This window comes from Rhipicephalus microplus, chromosome 7 (genome assembly GCF_043290135.1).
Source record: "Rhipicephalus microplus isolate Deutch F79 chromosome 7, USDA_Rmic, whole genome shotgun sequence".
Lineage (NCBI taxonomy): Eukaryota > Metazoa > Arthropoda > Arachnida > Ixodida > Ixodidae > Rhipicephalus > Rhipicephalus microplus.
In genome coordinates, this window is record NC_134706.1 from 132,096,696 (window position 1) to 132,106,213 (window position 9,518).

The following is a 9,518-nucleotide window of genomic DNA, read 5'->3' on the forward strand; positions in this document are numbered from 1 at the left end:
GATTTATTTACAGGGTGAGGATGAATTCGGCAGTCGCGGTAAAGAGGGAATCCTCAGGCCGCACTGGACAACGTCGTCTTTCTCTTTTACCTCCCCGGCACATACTACAGCCCAGCTCATACCGTAGCAATCCCCCGTTCACAGACGAAGCCCGCTGGGCGAGTTTATGTCACTGGAGGGATGAAACTTCTTGAGGCGAGCCACGTGCACCAACTGCGTTTGATTTGACCGACGAGAAGGTGTCGTCAAGCGTGCCACAACGTACGTCAAGTCAGTCAAGCGATCTACAATGACGTAGGGGCCTGTGTACTGCGGTAAAAACTTCTGACATATACCACGTTTTCTTTGGGGGGTCCACAACCACACGAATTCACCTTTGCATAATGAAATGGCATCATGGCGTTGATCGTATGGTTCCTTGGAGCGATCTTGTGATGCCAGTGTTTGCAAGCGAGCAATTTGGCCGGCTTCTTCAGCCCGGCACAATGTTTCAGCCACGGACTCATTGGTATGGAGCTTAAATGGGAGGATTGTATCAAGGGAGCTGCGTGGTGATCGAGCGTAGAGCAGGTAGAAGGGCGTGAAGTCCGTGGTCTCGTGCTTCGCTGTATTGTATGCATGAGTAATAAATGGTAAGATCTCATCCCAGTTTTTGTGATTGGACGCGACGTACATTGCGAGCATGTTAGTAAGAGTTCGATTGGTACGTTCTATAAGACCATTCGTCTGGGGATGGTATGGTGTCGAATGTCTGAACTGTGAAGTGCAGAGGCGAAGCAATTCTTCCACAGCTCCGCGATGAATTGGCGACCACGGTCACTAATGATTACTTGAGATGGACCATGGCGAAGAACAACGGAGCGTAACAAAAAGGCAGCGACGCCATCAGCTGTAGAAGATGGTATCGCAGCGGTTTCGGCGTATCTGGTAAGGTGGTCGACGCACACTATTATACAGCGGTTGTTGTTCGAAGATTGCGGAAACGGACCCAATAGGTCGATGCCCACTTGCTCGAAAGGCGTAGTAGGCGGTTCTACAGGATGAAGAAGGCCGTGCGGTGCACTGGTAGGTCGTTTGTGGCGCTGGCAATTCTCGCAGCTCGAGACGTATTGTTTTGTAAAATCTCGCATTCGGGGCCAGTAAAAACGCTGCTGCACTCGATGCAGGGTGCGAATGAACCCAAGGTGTCCTGACGTTGGATCATCGTGCATAGTACGAAGAACGTTGCATCGAAGACTTTGAGGTACAACCAGTAAATAACGTGCGCCGGTTGCTGAGTAATTCGTTTTGCACAACAGTCTATCACGAATGCGAAAGCGACCACTGCCTTTGAGATTCCGAGCGTCAACGAACAATGGGTCTAAAGATAAATCATTCAATTGTTCTCGTTTGAAGATATCGGCGTCAGGAAACGTGTGAGAGACCACAGCAAAACAGATGTCAAGGGTATCTGCACTGTCCTCCGTCGTGGTCATAGGTAGGCGAGCAAGGCAATCAGCGTCCGAATGACGTCGTCCACTTCTGTACGAAATGCTGAAGTCAAATTCTTGAAGGCGTAAAGCCCATCGAGCAAGGCGGCCAGAAGAGTCTCGGAGGGTAACAAGCCAACATAATGAATGATGGTCTGTCACAATCGTGAATGAACGACCGTAGAAGTAACATCGAAACTTCTGAATGGTGAATACAGCCGCTAAACATTCTTGCTCTGTCACTGTATAATTCATTTCAGCCTTGCTTAGAGATAGACTCGTATAAGCAACAACATGCTCTGCATTATCATGGCACTGAACAAGCACACCTCCGATGCCAATTCCACTTGCGTCACTGTGCACTTCTGTGGGAGCAGAAGGACCGAAATGACAAAGAATGGGCTCAGATGTTAGTAGAAATTTTAGTTCAGGAAAGGCGGCATCACAATCAGGTGTCCATTCGAATGGGCTGACTTTTCGCTACAAGCTCGTCAGTTGGTGTGGTACGTCCGCGAATCGGGGCACAAAGCGGCGAAAGTAGGAACATAGGTCCAAGAAGCTGCAAAGCTCCTTCAGTGTCTGGGGTGGTTTGAATGTGCCGACTGCTTCGATTTTGCGGGGATCCGGCCTGACACCATCTTCGTCAACTGGGTGACCAAGGACTAAAGCTTGTCGTTCACCAAACCGGCACTTCTTAGAGTTCAAAATCAAGCCAGCCTTTCCGACACAGTCTAAAACAAGGCTTAAACGGACGTTGTGCTCTTCGAAGGTACGCCCAAAAATGACGACGTCATCTAGGTAGCATAACCACACCTCCCATTTAAGACCACGAAGGACAGAGTCCATAAACCTTTCAAAAGTGGCGGGGGCGTTGCAAAGCCCAAACGGCATCACATTCAATTGGTACAGTCCATCAGGCGTCACGAATGCGGTCTTCTCCTTGTCTGAAGGTTGCATAGGTATCTGCCAATATCCTGATTGTAGGTCTATTGAAGAAAAGTACGAAGCTCAGTGTAAGCAGCCAATAACATCGTCAATTCTAGGCAGCGGATATACACCTTTTTTTTGCTCACGGCGTTGAGTCTTCTGCAATCAACGCAGAATCGCCAGGCACCATCTTTCTTCTTAACCAAGATGACCAGTGCTGCCCACGGGCTACACTACTCTTCAATAACACCACTCTTCAGCATTTCCTGAACCTGGTCGGCAATAACTTTTCGGTCTGATGACGACACTCGGTAAGGCTTTTGTCGGATCGGATGGGCAGTGCCGGTGTCAATCCTATGGTGAGCGCGAGAACATTGTAAAGGTAGTGGCCTCTCCTCTTGGCAAAAGTCAAACACAGAAGCATGTCGCCTCAACAGATGGCGTAATGTTTGCTGCTCGTGTGACCGCAAAGTGGCGCTAATCATGCCTATGATCTGCGACTCGTAAGAGCAACTGCGCTTGCCAGAGACTGTACCTTTCTCGCTTTCATCGTTGTTAACGACCGCTAGAGCACCTTCAGTTGAATCATCGAAGACGCCAAGCTTCATTCCTCGAGGAAGCACAACCGGCATTGGCGAGCAGTTCAGTGCCCACAGAAAGGTTGCTCCTTCATCAACAGATACCAAACTACGAGGGACGAGTATGCCTTTCTTAGCACATTGAACGATGGCAGGTTCAACGATGGCGTCAAAAGATGTGGCAGATTCTGGGGCGAACACCGCAACTGACCTCATTAACCGCGGCGGCACTGTCAGCTCATCGGAAACAATCAGAGCATCCTTCGTGGCCTCCGGCGCCTCATCGACGAGGGCTGGAACAATGTCATTGCTGACGGAAAGTTCACCGCTTCTACAGTCGACGAAAGCGCCACATTCTTGGAGAAAATCAAGACCGAGAATCACATCGTGGGTACAATGTTGCAGCACAAAAAACTCTGTTGGAAACACCTTTCCTGCCAATAAGACATTGACGGCACAAACTCCGGCAGGATGAAGTACTTCCCCACCAACACCACGAAACCTTGTTGATTCGCCCCAAGTAAACATAACTTTGCGGCCAATGCGACTTTTGAAAGAAAGGCTCATAACTGATATCGTAGCACCAGTGTCCACCAAAGCACTTGTACAAAAGCCATCTATTTCCACACGTATCTTGTTCTTGGACATTATAACTGGCGGAGGCATCTGAGGCAAATCCTGTTGTGCGACCTCACCTCCATCGGTCGCGCTGGCTAGTTTCCCGGCGGCGACGGTGATGACAGGCGTCGTCCCGGTGAAGGTGAACGGTGCCGTCGGCCAGATGGAGGCGTCAAACTACGGTCAGAAGCGGGAGAACTGCCACGGTGATTTCCCCGCCGTGAGGTACTCCTGGAATAGGCGAGCCAATGACCGTTGTTGTGACCAGTGCCCGCTGGCGGAAACTCTGATGGGGAACGATATCGGGATGTTGGCTCTCTCTGTCGACGACAGAACCGATCTATCTGCCCGGCGATACCGCAACGGTAGCACACAGGGGCTTGGCGGTATGCATTGTACTCCTGGAAGGCATTGCGCTGACGTGGTGGTGGTACGGGTGCATCTTCGTTCGGGTCGTAATAAGTGTTGGCTGGCTGAGGGGGGTAGCTGAACGGTCTTCGTACCTCGGCAGCGGGTAGTTATTGCGCTGTGACTTCGGTGATGAGGGTGGCCTGTAGTTGCAGTCATCGTTGCCTGCTGCGGCATTTGACACGGAAGGGCGAGAGGGAGGCGGTGTGGGTGTAGGCTCGTACGGCGTCGGGCGAGCGTGTCGAGTGAGCTCTTCTCGAACGATCTGGCGTATTGTCGACGCGAAATCAAGCGGCGTGTATTTGTCAACACTTGCCACGGTGGTTACAATCGGTAGGCGACAGAACTTGGGGGTGATACGTCGCATCTTCAGGGTCTCGAATGTACGACAGTGGCTTATGAAGTCGGTCACCGGAGCAAGGCTGTCTTTGCTGATGAGGAACTGATAGACGTCCTTGGCAATGCCCTTCAACAGGTGGCCAACTTTGTCTTCCTCTGACATAGAAGGGTTGACAATCTTGCAGAGCTTCAAGATTGCCTCGACATAGGTCCTGCACGTCTCTCCTGGGGTCTGAGCTCTCTGCAGTAACGTTTGTTCCGCCTGTTTTCTCTTAGCTACGGAGTCTCCAAAGCACGCTCTTATTTCAGAAACGAAGCGATCCCATGACGTGAGGGCATCTTCGTGGTTCTCGTACCACACGAGTGCTGTGTCCGTTAAGAAAAATACTATATTGGTCAGCTGGGTCGCCGCATCCCCCTGGTAGTATTTGCTCACCTGTTTGTAGTGTGTGAGCCAGGCATCCACGTCCTCGCCAGATTCACCACCGAATGTGCGAGGCACTATCAGATCCTGACGCAACCAGGGACCAGCTGCACGTGAACCTGGTACTAGCGGTGCTGCTGGGACTGGTAGAAGGTCTGCAGCTGCGGCGATCCGGTGTACTTCTTCGCCGTGAGACATCTCAGCTGCCAGTGGTAACGGGGGCACTCCAGCAAGGCGGCGGCTTTGTCGTAGATCAGGCGCTTGACGCGTCGTGTTGCTTGGTTGATTACCCAGCACCTCCACCACGAAACTGTTACGGTTGAATTAAAGGATAGGTGGATTTCTTTACAGGGTGAGTATGAAGTTCAGCAGTCGCGGTAAAGTTGGAGTCCTCAGGCCGCACCAGACAACGTCGTCTTCTTCTACCTCCCCGGCACATACTACAGCCCGGCTCATACCGTAGCAATATATTAAGGTGGTTATTGGCTGCCCATGGGCTTAGTTCTTCTAACGCGAGGTTAGCTTTGCGAAAAAAGTAGTCATCTCATGGAAATGAAATCAACATGCTGGTGTCATCAGCATATAATAAAAATTTGACATCCGAAGAAATGTAGATTTTATTATTTATATGCAAATGAAATATCAAAGGTCTGAGAATACTGCCCTGCGGCACTCCTTACATAATTTTCTTTCTGTTTGGTACCGTTTTGTTCAGGGAGAAATACTGACATCTTTTTTAAAGGTAGCTATTCAGTGGCAATAGGATAGCCCACAAATGGCGCAGTAATTGAGTTTATGAAACAAAACTTCGTAGGTTACATAGTTTAAGGCTCGCGAAAAATTGACGAAAATACCATGGACCAAACTTTTTTCGTCCAATTTCTCTAATGTACTCCTTCTGATAGAGAAGGGCAAGTTTTCTTGAGCGGTGTTTTGAAGATTTATATTGACAGTTCTTCAAAACGAACGAAAAAGTATACAGTCGCTTATAAATAATTTTTTCGGGACTTTTGGAAAACTTCGGCAATGTTGACGCTGGTCTATATGAAGAGAGTTTGGTTTCTTCTGTTTTGATATATCGCCACTACACGAGCAACTTGCATTCTGAATGGGAAAACGCCCGTTCAAATCCACAAGTTACATATATTTGTCAACACTGGAGACTTTGTCAATTACGTATTTTACAGGTCTTATCTGCAGGCCATCCACATCATAACTGCGACTGTTTTTGAGTCCTAAGAAAACTACTAGAACTTCATTTTTAGGGGCGAAGCTTTTTATAGCGGCACCCGTTCATCCCTCATGGTCTTGTAATGTGTACCAAGTATAGCAATTTGACCTCCAAGGTGGTTCTGGTGAGATATTTCTTCTGTGGTTTGTCGAACAATAAAAATAATGATCAGTGTACATGCCAATGGCTGCTGATGGAAAATGAGAGACAGGAGCCTGTGGCTTTCAGTGAACGCACACGCTGCAATCCCCATTAGAGCCATTGGCATGTACGTAGAGCACTATCTGACAAGAAAGGGTTGCTACGTTATACTCGCTGGGTGTAACCTCCTTAGTTTTAGAAAGGTTAGCGAGCATTGAGCCACAGTGCCATGAATACAATGAAGTAGTATATACCACGAATGAACTCGAGGGGGTTAAAGGTGGGGAGTAGATACGAAGCGCAAGCCGTAAGAAAGTAAAAGCCGAATTCTCCTGTCTCTCATTTCGCATTAGCAGCCATTGGCATGTACATTGAGCACTGTCTGACAAGAAAGGTTTGCTACGTTATACTCGCTGGGCGTAACCTCCTTGGTTTTAGAAAGGTTTAGCGAGCGTTTGGCCGCAGTGCCATGAATACAGTAAACTAGTATATACCATAAGCTCGAGGTGGTTAAAGGTGGGAAATAGACCCGATGCGGTAGCCGTAAGAAAGTGTGTGTGTGCCACCTCTCGTTTAGTCCTTGGAATGTCCGCTGGATGGCGGTGCTTCTATATGGGGAATATATGATGAAGATATGCAAAATGGTGGTACTTGGAGTGTTGAATAGATGGACGAACGGACACAGAGACAGATGCATGGATGGACGCATGAACAGACGCAGGAGCGGATGCATGGGCGAACGCAGGGACGGACGCACGAACAGACGCAAGCATGGACGGGTGGATAGACGCATGGACGGTCACACAGATGGACGCATAGACGAATGGAAGCAAGAAAGAATGGACGGACGAATGTTTCACCCCACTCTCTATCATTCACTCCGTGCATATGCTGCAAATTTTTTACAGTTGTTTTTAAAAAGTCTTTATACTATTACGATTTATACTTGTGTAAAATGCACGTGGTCTGGTGTAAAAATCCCGCTACACAAAGTAGCTGAACACATTTTCCATGCAATTACCCCTGATGGTCTCTCCAGCACGTTGAATTGCCGTCACCGACTATTTTTCCTTGTCCCATTCAATAAGTCAGTTTATTTGTTCCGTAATACATGTTTTTGTTTAAGAAGGAAGAAAAAACATCAAAAAAATACATTTTTTCCTGTTTCTAACTTCTTTAATTACGGCATTTCTAAGCCCTTTAAATGCAACCAGGTCAGTTTCAATACGCACATGCATAAGTTTCCTAAATAAACGATCTTTTTTGTCAATTTCGCCAAAAATTTCTTGTGTAATCCATGGTTTTCGGCAGCCTTCACTCCTTTCCAAGCGTTTAGGGGGGAAAATGCCTTTTGTACTTTGCCATGAAACAACTGATAAAAGCTTCACAAGCAGTATCTGCATCACTCAAATGATAAAATTGGTCCCAACGTACATTAATATTGCTACATGCATGCATAGTGATATTCTAGGGGGCGACCCGCGTGTGTGCCTGACGAGGAAGACGCAGGGTTGCCTCCGCTCGATTGCTGGTGGGCCGGTCACACCATTACTGCTGGTTTTAAATACATCTAATCTCCAGCCTCGCCGATACGGCGTCTCTTCTTTTCCGTAAAATATTTAGTATAGGTGCGTGGTAAAGGGTAAACCTCCTTTTTCGTGATTCTATTCAAATGGCGGTAATCCACGCAGAAGCGCCACGCGCCATCTTTCTTTTTAACGAGCACAATGGGGGACGCCCAAGGGCTCGACGAAAGTTCAAATATTCCTTTGGTTAGCATCTTGGTGACTTCTTGTTGAATTACTTTACGCTCGGTGGCAGACACCCGGTATGGTCACCGATGAATGGTATGAGAATCACCTGTGTTGATGCGGTGCTTGACGAGTGAAGTCTGGCCGAGTGGATGGCTATCGATGTCGAATATGTCGCGGTACGAAGCCAGAAGGTGGCATACTGAGGCTTACTTCTCAGGTTTGAGGTCCGTGGTGATCATGGAGCGTAAGGTCGCACCCAGGCGCGTGGCATACTGCAAGTGACGTGGGTGATTGGAACATACGTTTGCCGTAAAACAGGTGACGTGGTCGTCAATTAAGGGTCTTAGCGTGGCGACCGAAATTCCTTGGGGTAGCACTTGTTTTATGAAACCGAGTTTGATAACAGGTAAATATGTTTGGTTAGAGGCCATGGATATGACGGAGTGTGGGACAGTAATGTCACGAGCCAGGAGAACATGAGGAATCGGCGTCATGATATATTCACTGTTGAGAACGGGAAAGGGTATTGCCAATTCAACGAATGTGAGAGCTTTAGGTGGTATCCGGAAGAAGTCAGTGGTGCACAGGTTGTTCGGGAGTTGAGGGTGAGAATCCGGGAGAAAAGGAAGTTCTAGGCAGAGAGTACTGGCGGCACAATCGATCAAGGCAGAATGCGTCGATAGGAAGTCCATGCCGAAGATTAGGTCGTGAAGGAAATTTTCGAGCACCGTAAATTAAACAGGGACACGACGGCCGGAAATGCTAACACGAGCGGTGCACATTCCAGTGATGGCCACAGTTCCACCATGAGCGACACGCAGGGCTTTAGTCGCTGCCGGCGTGATGACTTTTTTGAGTAGGCGACACAGATGAGCACTCAATATGAACACTTGAGCTCCGATATCAACTAACGCCGTCAAAGAATTACTATTCACATACAGCTCAATCAAGTGTGGCAGCTTGGGCTAGTCGGTATCGTGACGATAGGTAAAGCGCGAGAACAAAACGACGACACAGAGACAAGAAGGACACGAAGGACACGAGCGCTAACTTCCTACTGAGTTTATTGCGCAGAGAACGAAAATATATAGAAAAGACAGTAACCATATGACAAAAACCATATGGCACAAAGAGCGAAACTTGAGTAAAAGGAAAACAAAAACAAAAGCACAGAAAGAGGCAAGGAAGTCTATAAGGAAACGAAACAGAAAAGTAAAGATAATATAACTACTTGCGCGCAACGAAACCTTCGAGGAACTTTAGTTCCTCCTCAGACAGAGACACGGAGGGCTCTAATGCAGGACACCTGTTCGCGTGCCATCTGCGCGGCCTCGACAATGACTTGGGTGCGGTCATCTTTGTCCTTGTACAGCGTCACTGTGTCATGGAAAAGGGGCACACAGTTGCACTCAGTGCAGTGCTGAGCAAGAAAACCATCTATCCCGTTTCTAATATTGTTAGCGTGTTCTCTCTGTCGATCGTTCAGACACCTTCCGGTCGTTCTGACATAACAAGCACCGCATGAAAAAGGGGTCCTATACACAACTTCCCGGGAGCATGCCGCATACCTGTTTCCATGTGGAACTCTGCATTCTGTTGATAGCTGCGTTTTCAGGGGGTTTGTAGATT